At 48.4% G+C, this 13,558-nt stretch overlaps 1 protein-coding gene across 2 annotated transcripts in view; it reads right to left on the minus strand.

Moving 5' to 3' along the window:
- The window catches only part of SRBD1 (S1 RNA binding domain 1), a 275,664-nt gene that overhangs the window by 27,658 nt on the left and 234,448 nt on the right, over positions 1–13,558 (minus strand). Inside the window, exon 23 of one of the 2 annotated variants that reach the window (XR_008664927.1) lies at positions 4,903–4,920. The exons of the other annotated variant lie outside the window; for it this stretch is intronic. The gene's annotated coding sequence lies outside the window, so the exon portion shown is untranslated. Of the gene's footprint in view, positions 1–4,902; positions 4,921–13,558 lie in introns of those variants that run through there. 2 annotated transcript variants of the gene reach the window in all.

A 13,558-nucleotide genomic window follows, 5' to 3' on the forward strand; every position in this document is an offset into this window, starting at 1 on the left:
CCCCATTTGATCTTTATAGTGTCATCTCTCACTGTCCCCCACCTTTGTGCATTTCCTTCCTGCTCACTTGCTCCTGCTGCCTTTTCCTAGCCTCCGCCCAAATGTCAAGCTCCTCCAGAAGATGTCTCCCCTGACAATCAATGAGCCAGAATGGATCTGTCCCACCTCTGGCTCTTGGATTTCTCAGTCCCAGTGATTGTCTCTGTTCTGTTCCATTGGCACCTTCCACACAGAGCTTTATGAACTTGAGCTGGTAGCTACTGTGTAAATTCTTTGAGGATGAGCTGGCCTTAGGTGTCTCACAGCTCTACATCCCCTCCTCGGCCACACCCCTTCACTAACACACACATGTGCATGTGTACAATCACGCATGCATACATGCAGTGCTGGCCCAACAGAGGGTACTCTGCTGAGGGCAACTGTAGCTGGTCCATTAGGGATTTGCCTCCCCCCAGACCCTCTGGTATCGCTGTTGAGGCCCTGCTCATAAGTGAACACAGAACAAATATCACTTTGGTAAGGAGCAACTGTCTTCCCTACTTTCATCTCCTATGTTGAACCAATTTCTAGGGTTTCCACCTTCTCAGAGCCAGTGCTTCCTGTTTGGGAAATAAATGTCAAATGATTTCTCCATTCAAAGTGACGGATCACAGTAGGTTTCTGGGTAGCAGGCAGGGGAGCCCGCCTCATAAAAAGTAGACATTCTTTATTACTTTGAAGGGAAAAGGGTGAAGGGCCTTGTGGGGAGTGGAGGAAGGGTCAGATTTCTCTAGAATTACTCAGAGCAATATCTATCCTCAGCAGCCACCCTATGAATTCTGACACATCTCAAAAAGTGGGAGTCTGGAAAAAGCAGTCAGAATCTCTTACCTTCTGCAAAAAGCTACTGTGCAGTCTGTTCCTTTGTAGTTCAGCTTTGGGGTGTGTGTGTGTGTGTGTGTGTGTGTGTGTGCATGTGTGTGTGTGTGTTTTAAAAAAAATCAAACCATCTTGGAAAAATCAGAAAGCAGATGCACCCATAATTGAACTTGGCAAGGGCAACAGAAACCTTGTTATAGGCGTTCCAGGCCCTCACACCCTAATTAATCTGGGGTGGGGGGGGGGCTGTGGGTTTCTCTGCACAGATGTGGGGGGTAAGAGGTTGCAGTGGGCAGGAGATTTAGGTGCCCAGAGCCCCCTCTGGAAACTAAGGGCTGGGGACCCTTGCCCAGGCATGTCACGGACTCCCTTTCCTGGCTGGAGAGACTCCTGTCCAGGGAGCCCACGAACTCGGCAGTGGGCACTGGGCTGTGGGGGCCGCTGGCCCACCCGAGAGGGGCCGCCACCCTGCCTGGGCCAGCCCCGCGCCCACAGCCTCGACCCGGTGGCGACTTTTACTATCCGCCATTTACCATTCTGACGGGAAAACAAATTTAAAACACCTGGAAATTTATGTCTCTGATGGGTCGAGTTGCACTGTTCCATTATATTAAATAATCCCGGCTGGGCGCTTCAAAGGCTGCTGGCCTCCCGGAGGCGGCCCGGCTGCGGGCCTTTGTTAATGCAGTGGGCATCCTGGGCACGCGCACCCGGACCACACGGGCATCCGCACCTGAGCCCACTCCCGCAGACGCGCCTGCACCCTCCTGGCTCCTGCCTCATGCCCGCACCTGCGCCCGCCACCCTGATGCCGCTGCACCTGCGCGCCCAGGCCCGAGCCGCCAGCCCCGGCCTGTGCTTCCCTCGTGCTTCAGCGTTCCTGCCTCCTTGGGCATTCACCGTGCCCCTGGCCTGGCTGTTCTCACCATTTGCACCCAACCGGGCTCAGACCACTGAGGATGCGTTTCTCACCCTGTCGCCCCCTACCTCAAGGACTCTGGTTCCTCGCCTGTGTACCAAGAGTTGGTGGCGGATAGCTGTTCATGGTGACACCCCTCCTGGCTGCAGCACCCTGTCTCCAGGGCAGCCTCCCCCTGCCCCCCACTCCCACCCTCATACTTAGCAGCAAAGAGGTTTTACTCCATTGGGTCAGAGAAGCTCTAAAGGTCAAGTTGGGCTTGGGCCAGAGAGAAGGCTGGGGGTGGGAGCAATAAGCAGAAAAGTCTAACAGTGGGTGGCTAGAGGGGGTCAGAAGAAGCTTGGGAAAGAGTTTGGTTGGCACTTGGGGCCAAACAGACCTCCTCAAGGCTGGAACAGCCAGGAGCAGCACTGATGTGGGGGTCTGAGGGTGCTTCAGTATCCTGGAACTATCCAGAAAGTGCCCTCGCCACTGACATCACCTCGGTGTGGGGCTCAGGGGTGAGCACCACTTGCCTAGAAGTGGGCAGGAAGGACAGCAAGTTGTGCTTGGAGTATGATACCAACAGACTGGTTTATGGGCTTACACAAGGTCCCCCTTGGAAACTTCCAGAAAATACTAAAGGAGGGGGTGGCAGTGGGCTCTAAGATGTTCTTGCCTTGGGGTAAAGGCCATAAAGTTTCTCATGGAGTCTCCTGAACCTTCTACGTAGCACTACTGTGGGGACTAGAGGGAAAGTTTTCTGAAAGCACAGTTGTAAACCTAAGAGTATACAAATGAGGCCATATTATTGCACTTGGGAAAAATGGAGCCCCAGGAGACTGGGAACATCTTGCTGCCACAGCAGGAGAGGAACTGGGAGTAGGTGCTCCCACTCCCAGCTTCTTTGCTGTCCAGTCTCCCATCCTGCAGTTAGGTGGGGCCTGGTCTCCTCCTCCCCATATCCCCTCTAGGGCTCTCTGCCAAGTCGTGACTCCTCCCTAGGGTCACTGGTACTCTCCTGTTCTGTCACAGCACCAGGGCTGAGAGAAAACTCCAAGGCAGTCTCTTCTTAGGACAACCAAGCCGTTTACTAAAACAGGGTTGTTCATTGGTTTTCAGTTGCTGCCACGTGGATAGCAGTCACTCACTAGCCCACACTTAGAGCAGAATGCTTCAAAAATGTGAGTCCTAGACCTGGACCTACCATTGTCTAACTATGGCTTCAAAGGAACATGTTATGTCATCTCAATCTTGTCATTTTGGAAATGAGGGCACTAGGCCACGTTCTCTGAAGCTACCATGTTCTCATCAATGGTTCTTCACCTTGGCAGCACAGTTGAGGAACTCTGAAACTACTGTCTGGGCTGCACCCCCAAGAGGTTCCGATCTGACTGGGCTGGGATGGAACCTTAGGTGATTCTAATGTGCAGGCCAGGCTGTGAGCCCCTCTACTAGTTGCTATGAGGATTTTATTAATCAAACATCAAGTCTACATGGAGTGGCCCAGGGACCAGAACTCAGAAGCTCAAGAGGAAGCTTCTAGGAGTTTCATTTCCTCTCCTGGAATAAAAAGTTTAAGAACTCAAAAAGCCCTAAAGGTGATATTTTTGGTCTCTTTTCAAATCATGCACTAAAGTTTAGGCCACCAGCAGTTCTAGGTAGGTCGGCTAAAAAGAAGTGGGCCCAATCCTGGCCTGGGTGTTGGATGAGTTCACTGGCCACAGAAATCCTCTCCTGAAGTGTCCCCAAAGTGTCTCCTGGGCACAAGAGGGAAGTAGCTAGAGAGGCTCCTCCACTATCTTACCCAGACTCCCACCTGGAGGAGTCTTTTAAACCCTGAGCCACCTAGGCAGCATCCTTGACAAGAGGCATCACCTGTGTGTGTGGTCAACCATTCCTCTAGGCCTCAAGGGAACCTTGGAGCTTTGAACTGCATTGCCCTACCCACAGTGTAGAGTCAGTGTTTGGAATGGGCGAGAATGCTGCCAGAAAGTCCCTCCTCTGTGGTCCAGAGGGGAAAAACTTGGGGAGCAGTGAAAAGTTCTCCATCAGAGGCTTTAAAAGAAATGCTATATAAAACCCTTTCAAGCTGTAATGAAATAGGGTCATTTCTAATGAACCAGACTCTACACATGCATGCAACTGATATGCTTGGAAAGTTTTCCTTTCTTAAGTAATAATGATAATACTTTCCCCTTTATCACATGCCGATTCCAGTGTGTTTGCACAGTATGGCACTTCCCAGCCCCTTGAGATAAGGAAGGCAGGTATTACTGTCACTCTTTTATAGGTTAGGCACCTAACATAAACAATACCAGGGCAAAAATGTTCTGCAAACCACGTATCCTGAGTATCTGCCATGGTCTCATCCCTACCCCATGTCACTGTTTAACAGGACTCTCTCTAGCTATAATCAAACCTACACATTTGCTTGTCCAGAAATTTTATTTATAATTTAAAGGCATATGTGTGTTCCCAACTATCACATAAAGAGAAGTGTGATAGAGAATTCTGTTTAAAGTATGTTCCCAACTTCAAAAAAAAAAGTGTGTGTGTGTCTGTGTCACACACAGAATAAAATAAGCCAAAAAAAATAAAATAAGTCAAATAAAATACATCAAAATATTAACTACAGTCATCCGTGGACTATGAGAATGTAGCTGACTTTATCTTTCTATATACTTTAAGACCTCTAAAATAAGCATGCGTTAATTTTAAATTTTAAAACAAGATATTTTAAGAATAGTTTCGTTTCCACAAACTGTGCAAGAATAAATTTCAGCTCAGCCCTCCGCTATGTCATTGTGAGTTTCAAAGTGGCACCTATCCAGCTGGGAATGGCAATTACCAAGGGAGAGCTTGTGGTTTAGCACCCCAAGCAAAGCCCCACATTAATGGCTGTTAGCCATTACAATGGCCGATTTCTCAGGGATCACTCCAATTAGGATCTTCTCTGTGGCTTACAACACCAGCCCTCTGACTTCAGACAGGGAGCATCTGTGGCACAGCTGGAGCAGCTGGATTGGAAAATCAATCACTACCCAACAACTGTGCAACTGATGGCCCATCAATCAGAAACATAAGGCGTTCGCTCCATTTATAAAACACACGCATTCTCTCGCGAATCTGTAAATGCAATAAGCAGTCCCGGCACCTCAGCCCTGAAAAAAAAAATGGCGGCATCAGTCACTTCTGCCTGTGGAGAATCACAGATTGGCACCATCAAATGAAGCGCCACTATTGCAGGAGCTACAGAAGACCCCTGTCCCCACACCCAGTGGCTGTCCAAGCCAGGGTACCCTTTGAGACTCCCAGTCCTCCTGACTTTGAGATTTTTATTGGCCCTGACAGCCAGTCATGCTATAACCATGAGAAGGCATCGGTACTTGAAGAATTTCTGAGGCTTTCTAAAATGGCCATTTCCTCCTTCCTTTCTTTTCTTTTCTCCTTCCTCTCTTCCTTCTACCCTTCAAACACTAAAGGAGAAAGGTCTTTTCCCTCTATCATGGTCAGGTGATGACCAGACCTATGGGAGTTCAACACTTACCCACAAGTGAGCTGACTTCTGGGTTGAGTTTATTTTCTCAGGATCCAAAAGACTTTGCCACAAGGCCCACAGAAGACTAGGCTCACTAGGTATTTCTGATCTCAGTGCTGGACTGGGAAATGCCAGAAAGACTCAGCCGGAAGTCTAAAGTCTGGGAACACTTTTCCATCATTAATATTATTTGAAGAGGAACATATTAAGTGATCCTGGTAGGGACCAGAGATAATGGATAGGCTATCTTTCTATCCTGTGACCCACCTTAGCAACCTGAGGCTGGACTTGAGGTTCTGGGGACCCTATTACTTGCATATGCAACATCAGGCCATTGCCTCTCAGTTTCTGGCTGGCCCCAGAACTACAGGCTCTAACTGCTCCCAAGGAAGGTTTCCTGAATCCCAGGATCCTCCACTGGCTGGTTTGAGGAAAGAATGGTTGAGCTGTCTCTTCCCATGGCTTCAGGAGCCTTTCTTTCCCTCTGTGAGTAAGAGGCACACACCATTGCGTGGGCAGGAGGGCGTGCTACAGTAGACCCTTTTCCTGTTCTAGTAATAGTGGTATTACTAAGCATCAGAAAACTCTGGGCAGCAGAACCAGACTGCCAAACCACATCACGCCTGGGGGTGAGCTGTGAAACGACAGGGCAAGAAATGTACAGGGAGCTCGCTGGGTTAATGGTGTTTAGAAATAATTGTAGAGAGCAGCTATTGAGCATTTACATGTGCCAGATGGAAGAGCAATTGAACTTTTCTGTATGGTTCTCAGGGGAGGGATGAACCCCATTGGGAAGAAGCTAAAGGGTGACAGATTTTAGGTTGGAAAGGGAAGAACGCAGCTATGCAGAGATACAAAAAGCTGTCTTGCTGGGCAATGGCTCCTCATCACCAAAGGTGTTTGAATGTAACATGGATACTCTCTTGCTGCGATGTTAGAGCTAGAATCATGCTGTAGGGGAGCAGAGGTAAGATGTAAAGATGAGTTTTAAAAATATTTTATTTATTTATTTATTTGAGAGAGAGAGAGAGAGAGACAGAGGGAGAAGCAGACTCCCTGCTGAGCATGGAGCCCAACTTGGGGCTCAATCCCAGGACTCTGAGATCACAACCTGAGCCACCCAGGTACCTCACAATTTCTTTTTAAGATTCTATTTATTTATTTGAGAGAGAGAGAGAGTGAGCAAATGGGGGATGGGGCAGAGGGAGAGAGAATTTCAAGCAGATTTCCTGCTGAGTGCAGAGCCCAATGCGGGGCTTGATCCCACAACCCCGAGATCATGACCTGAGTTAAAATCAAAAGTTGGATGCTTAACCAACTGAGCCATCTAGATGCCCCTTGATGTGAAGATTTGTTAATGTCCCTTTTAATGCTGAGGTTTCTACGATTCTGCTTCCATGTTTTAGCCATGTATCTTCCTCTCTTACATCCTTTGAGTACTTGCTGACATGTTCCAGATCTTCTTGGCAAATACTGTGTCCTAGAAGCTCCTGGAGGGACAGGGACACAAGGCCTCCTTCCCTCTGTATCTCCTTGCAAAGGCTCAAGACCATGCCCCAGAACTTCCCATCAATGCAGTGTTCATTAATTCATGTTTGGAGGCCTTCCTGCACTCCAAATCATAGCAGCATGAGATAAAATGTGAGATGAGAAAGATACAAAGACATAGTTCTGATTTCTCAAAACCAGGTAAGCCCCTCTGAGGACCTGAGGTAACACAGAAAGACAAGAGAGTAAACAGGTGGCAATTCAACTCTTGTAGGAGAGAGGGGCCTAAAGGTGCCCCACAGAGGCAAAATAGTTAGATCCAGAGTCAGGGTCTGAAACCAGGAGTTGGGATGGGGCTTTCCTACCCATAAAATGAGGTGGGAAATAATTCTCAGTTCTGCTTAAGGGGAAGGCTGGAATAGTGTAGCCTTGCAGCCAGGGTCTGGGCCCAGCTGCCCACTGGCTCAGGACAGGAGACCCAAGCCACAAACAACAGGCCTGGGCCTAGACAAGATTCCTGGGACACTGCTGGGGGAAAAAACCCAAATCTCCCCCCAAAACACCAACAAACCAACCTGTTAGACAGGTACATGCAAAGAGAGAGACATATAACAAAACTCCTTTCCAAATGAGCTTGCAAACAAAGTTCCAAACCCTCCAAAAAATAGCCTAAATAATCAACCATCAGTAAACAAATTTATCCAAATGAAATGAAAATAACAGAGGTCTGAAAACAAATTTAGGATATACATGCTCAGGTAAAGGAGGTAAGAGGGGTAAAAGAAGAAATAGCAATTAGGTTTTTTAAATTACAAAAAAGGAAGAAATAGATCAAGAGATATAAAACTAAAATCTTGGAAATAAAAATATCACTGATGAAATTTAAATAATAAATAGAATAAGTTCTATATGGGATACGGTTCAAGAGAAAAGTGATAAATTGTAAGATAGCACCAAGGTATTTGCTCAGAATACAGCATAGACAGAAAAAGAAACTTTATTTAGATATATGAAGTTTACAAGACCTTGAGGATATCTTGAGAGACTCAAACGTATATTTAGTAGAAGCTCCATAAAAAAAGAATGAGAGTTATAATAGGAAAAAACATTCCAAGAGACGATGATGGGGATTTTCCAAAATTGAAGAGAGATAGCTTCACAGATGGAATGATGGCCCTGAGTATAGACCAGGATAAAGAAAAACACCGTTGACACACATCATAGTGAAACTGCAGATCATCAAGAAGAGGAAAATCATGAAACGCTCCCGGAGCCTGCCCAGTAGAGCTCAGAAAAGGAATACTCAGGGAAGCTCAGGATGAGGAGTTGTAACTTCTCTTTCACTCATTTCTAGAACAAGGAGCAAGATTGGCCCTCAACACCAGTGGGGAGCTGCAGCTATCATCCTCTTTAGCCCAGCCTGGTACACAGGGAAGCAACCACATCCCTGCAGGCCTGGGGAAACTGAGTCTTCCACCTTCCTCCTGCTGGTCCCAATTCAACAAGTGCTTTACCAAAGCTCTCAAAGATCCATGGGAACTCTTTTGGGCATTTGCAATGATCATGGAGTCCTGAACTTCTTTCTGTCACTGAAATAATCCCTGGTTCTCAGAGAAACAGGTCTTTGGGAAGGTAGTGGAACCCTTCTCTTGCTATTGCCAATTGTTGTTTTTCTTTACTGTGTAACTGTTTGCTCCCACAGTATGTCACTCTGGAAAAAAATATGGAAGTGGGGCTTTCACATGTTTGAGACAGAGAGCAAACTCCTGTTGGAAAAAATGAAATCTCCTACCTGGAGCCCCAAGGCTGAGTCAAACTTTCCACTGAATCAAGATCTCTGCTTGCAACTTGAGAGGCAAAATTAAGTTGTAATATTTCAGCAAATAGCTATAGCCATTCAGAATGCTACTCCTGGCTCCTTGGCTGGATCGCAAACCAATGCAGAGGCAAATTTAATTACCTGTCAGGAACTAAATAAAAGGTTTGCTTCATCTGATACTCCCAGTGTGTAGGACCGCTATGAAAACAAGCCTGACGCTCAATCGATTTGCTGTTTACAGAGGCCCAAAGAGGCGCCCAGACACACCAGTGGGCTGCTTGAAGCTTTTGGAAGCTTAAATATTTTTTAATGCACTTGCCCACTGTTCCCTCTTCCTAAGCTTGGCTCAAAACCACTGTCCACTCCCAAGAGCTCTTGCATCTATTCCTAAAAAACATCCCATAAACTTCCCTTTCAAAATGGCTGGTAAGGCCAGACCCATCCCATTAGCTTTTCCACACAAGAAGGCTCATCTCTCCCAGAGAGGGGCCTGTTTTCTGGGATTGGCTGCCTATCCATCAAAACCTCCATGCTGTTCCAGCAGCATCATCCATCAGTGAGTCATGGGAGAAAGAGTATTTTGGCACCAAGAGGCTCTGGCATGCTAAGCTAAGTTCACATTTATTGCTGTAACCTCAGTTTGTCCAACTGCAGCATGGGGAAACCTGCCCTATGATTCGCAGGGTTGTAGCAAAGCTAAATGTGAGGATGGGTATTAAAAACCTGGATCAATGTACAGAGGTGTCCTTTCCGATTAATACATATTATGTTATTTTATTGCCTGGATTTGGAGGGCCAGAAGGCAGGGAAGGAGCAATTTCTATCTTTGTGGAAGTTGGAAATGGAGGCTGTAGCAGCACACTGAGAACAGAAAAGGGGGCAGACAGAGCGCAGAGCAGAGCCTGTGCTATGAGCTGTGCAGGAGAGGCCACAACTATGGAGCCTCCAGGGCCTCGCAAAAAGCAGTCAGCCCACAGGCTACTGGGATAGCCCACCCCATTTTGTACCATTAGGGCTTCTGCTGACTGCTCCCCTCGGAGCCTGGAGGACTTTAGGGAATGAAATGAGCTCAAGTGCCCTCACTGTAGCTTCAGGGGGGTGTGAAAGAGAGGGCAGCCTGGAGCTGCTCCAGAGACTACAAACCTAGGCCAGGTGGGCACATTTTTCAGTCTAAGAGCCCCAGATTCGGTATGAAGGCCTAGACTTGCAAGGACTGGGTTAAAGCAGAATCCTACCCTCTCCCCGCACCATCTATCCCTCACTCCTGACACCCGGGCACTACCTCCACCTCTGGCAGGGCTCCTGGGGCCAGAGGTGCTCATGCTTTTCTCTAGACCCCTCACCGCCACTTCCCTCCTACTGCGTTTCCAGACAGGCCCTGGCTGTGCTTGGCACATCCTGGTAGGGACCAAAGTCTGCCACTCAGTCACCTCTGCTAGCCCTTCTGTCATTGGTCACATAGGGGTCCCATCTTCCTGCTTTTGCACTCTGTCTCCTACAGATCAAAGTACACCTCCTTCAGGAAGAGCTTCTCAACCTCCTTGATCTCCAGAGAACCTTCCCCCACCTCTGCCCCTGCATGGAGGAAATAGGCAAGCCCCCTGACATCTATCTCTTCAGCTGTCACACTCTTTTGATAGTAACTCCAGAGAGGAAGAGGCTCAGGCCAGCTCCACAGGTCTGCAGCCATGCCTCCCTGCCCATTTCCACCTCCAGAGACCTACCAGCACCTGGCAGGAAGTTGGGGTCAGATGGATGGCATTGCGGACCCCACCGACCACCAAAGAAATGTCCTATTCCCAAAGCCCTACAAGGGGCTGAGAATAGAATCACTCCTTACCTGGCCAGAGGCAGGGAGGCCTGCTTCCCCAGCACAGCTGGCCTTTAAGCTGATGATGGAACAGGTAACAGCTCTTAGAGATCCTTCTTTGGAGAACAGGAAAAGAAATATGCTCCCTGCCACATCTTTAATGATCTGATTATCAGGAAGGCACCACATTTTAAATTTCTCTCCACAGTGCGTGTGTGTTTGTGTGTGTGTTTCTAGGCAGTGCTAATAAAATCTCTAACCCACGTGGCAGCCCCACTGCTCATCAACTATCAGCTGCCCTCAGGCTGCACCAGTCTGTTTATATTATAAATAAAGTCTGAAATACGCTGCTTGCTCAGTGCAGGCTCCTCAAGGGGCCATGGAGGAGGGGGGGAGCTGAACCAGCCCCTCCCTGCTCCCTCCTACCCTTGCTAGGGGAAGGATGGTCCAACAGAGGCTTTGCCTGAGGCCAGCTCCTTTGGACGTTAACAAACCACTACAAGGATCTGCGATCCATCCCAGGAATCCCGGTTTAATTATTTAGGAAGAACGCTTTTGCTCCCCCCGAAGCTCTGCGGCTCCCCAGAGCCAGTGGAATCATTGTTCAATGCTTATTACTGCCGCGGGCCCCTGGGTACAGTGTGGCAGAGACCTCATTTCAATATTTACCACTTAGATCACTTAAGGGCTGTCAGCTTTAATAACATTTTATCAATTGGATACTTATATTATTCACGGCTTCATAAAAATAACAAGACCTGCCTTGGCATTTCAATCATACCCGGGCTAATTTCAGTGACTGCTCAGGGATTTCGTTTTTATTAACATTTAGATCCGACGTAACTGCTTCTCTTCCTGAATGCACAGTGTCTGAGGTGGCCGCTGGGCAGGCTATGGGGGGTGGGCCACACAGATCTCTGCCCTGGGCATGTGGGCAAGGGGCGGGTACATGGGCAACACACCAACAGGCCGGGCAGAGACACCCTTCCCAGTGATGACTCATTCGTGGTGGGTGGGGTGGCTCACTGCTCCTGCCCCTGACAGCTTGGTTCCCACCTCACCTCCTCCTGCCCTGCCCAGGCTGCAGCCACAGGGAACCGTCTCCGGGGCTCCAGAAGGCAGCCTTCTCTTCTGCAGGGCCTGGTCTGGAAAGCTTTTGCTCCGTCCTCCACCGATAGAGCTTCCTGCAAGCCCTCTAGGCTCACCTACAAGGCCTCCCCTACTTCCCAAGAGCTCGGGGCGCAGTCAGTGCTTGGGGTGTCTGTGAGTGGCTGGTGCTTCCTGGCCCTTCCCGTCTCCCGGCTGATTTCCATGTCCTCTTCTCCCACAGGGGTCACAACCCTTTTCCCCTCTGGTATCCTGAGAAACCAGAACAGCTGGGCATAAGCCTCCAGACTTTTTCTGCATTTTGCTCTCTGAGAAAAAACCTTGCAAAAAACCTTGCTTTTTTGTACCTGTCTCAAAGGTGCTTGCTGTTGCTGGTAACTGCAGGACTTGTGCTAGTTGCTCACCTTGGCAACCACCCCCAGAGATGTCATTGTTTTTGAGGAAACACCACCTTGGCAGTGGCTGCCCCATCTTCCGTGGCTCTTGGCTCCTATGGCTGCCTCTCCTTGCTGCCCCCAGGCCTTCTCTTCTTCTTTAGACCCTGGGGCCCCTCAGTTCCACTGGTTCCACTGTTGTGGCAGCCTCTGCCCCTTCCATTCCATTCTTTTCACAGATGCCACAGTCCTTCAGCGTCACCCTCCTCATTCCGACCCATCAGTAGATTTTACTGCTCTCAGAACCCCAGCCCGAGTCTTCCCTCTCACATGAGCTAGTCCCTGCCCTGGCTCTCTGGCCTCCCCATGCAACCCTTCCCTGGCTCACAGCCCTCTGGCCACTCTGGCTATTCAATCCACCAAGCCTTTTTCTCCCTCAGAGCCTACAGTTTCCCATCTGCCCTGGAACGCCCTTCCCACTGCTCCTCACATGACTAACTAGTCTCTGCTTTCATGTCACCAAGAGAGACCTGCCATGATGCTCTCTCTAACATTTTCTCCTTCCAGCCTGGTCTTTCTCTCTTGTGGTCGCCTTTGCTACCTCTAGGGGGCTGATCACAATATGCAATGATTAATAAAACTTTTTCTTTTAAACAAAGGTTGGTTTGATTTGCTCCATTAGCTTGGAGAGTATAACTGACACATAGTTGTTTAATAAAAAAATATTGAATGGATGGAATAACATACCCTTTCCTTTCTTCCCTTTTCTTTATGAGAAGTTCCCCATACTCCAACCCTCCTAAGTATACAGATAACTAGATAAAGGGAATCTGATTCACAGGAACCACTTATACTGCTGGAAAAAGCCCAGACTAGTGCTCTCAGTCACAGACAGCATAGCACCGTGGTTAGGGACACAGGCTCTGCTTCCTTAATCTTTCTGTACTTCAGTCTGTTCATCTGTAAGCTGAGATTTGTAATACCTACCTTATAGCATCACTATGGGAAGTAAATGAATTAATATATGTAAAGTGCTCAGAACAGTGCCTGGCATGTAGTAAGTGCTCTATAAATGTCAACCATTCTTACTGTGAGTTTAGACCTTCTCTATTTGCCACAGAGCAAGTTGCCCCCTCTCTCCCTTATGTGTACATGCTACTGCTGCTGTCGTGGGTGACCAACTGTCATTCACTGTTGAACCCAGGGAAGCCCATTCAGTGAAGCTCTGACTTCCTTACTCTGATGCAGTTGCTGTGAATGGTCTTGGGGTGGGGACAGGTTGGAGACTGGTAAAGCCTTGCTGCTAGCTGACCAGGCAAATTACTCTTGGGGAAACAGACTTTCCTGCAAGAAGATGCTTCTCATTCTTTTTTTTTTAAGATTTTATTTATTTATTCATGAGAGACAGGGGGAGAGAGAAAGAGAGAGAGAGAGAGAGGCAGAGACACAGGCAGAGGGAGAAGCAGGCTCCATGCAGGGATCCCGATGTGGGACTCAATCCTGGGACTCCAGGATCACACCCTGGGCTGAAGGCAGGTGCTAAATGGCTAAGCCATCCAGGGATCCCCTCATTCTTGCCTACTACATATAGGTAGACTCTCCGGGTCCCCAGAGAAAAAGCCTATTCTTTGCAATAGAGACTGAAGGGAAGTCAGTATCTCCC

This window comes from Nyctereutes procyonoides, unplaced genomic scaffold (genome assembly GCF_905146905.1).
Source record: "Nyctereutes procyonoides isolate TBG_1078 unplaced genomic scaffold, NYPRO_anot_genome, whole genome shotgun sequence".
Lineage (NCBI taxonomy): Eukaryota > Metazoa > Chordata > Mammalia > Carnivora > Canidae > Nyctereutes > Nyctereutes procyonoides.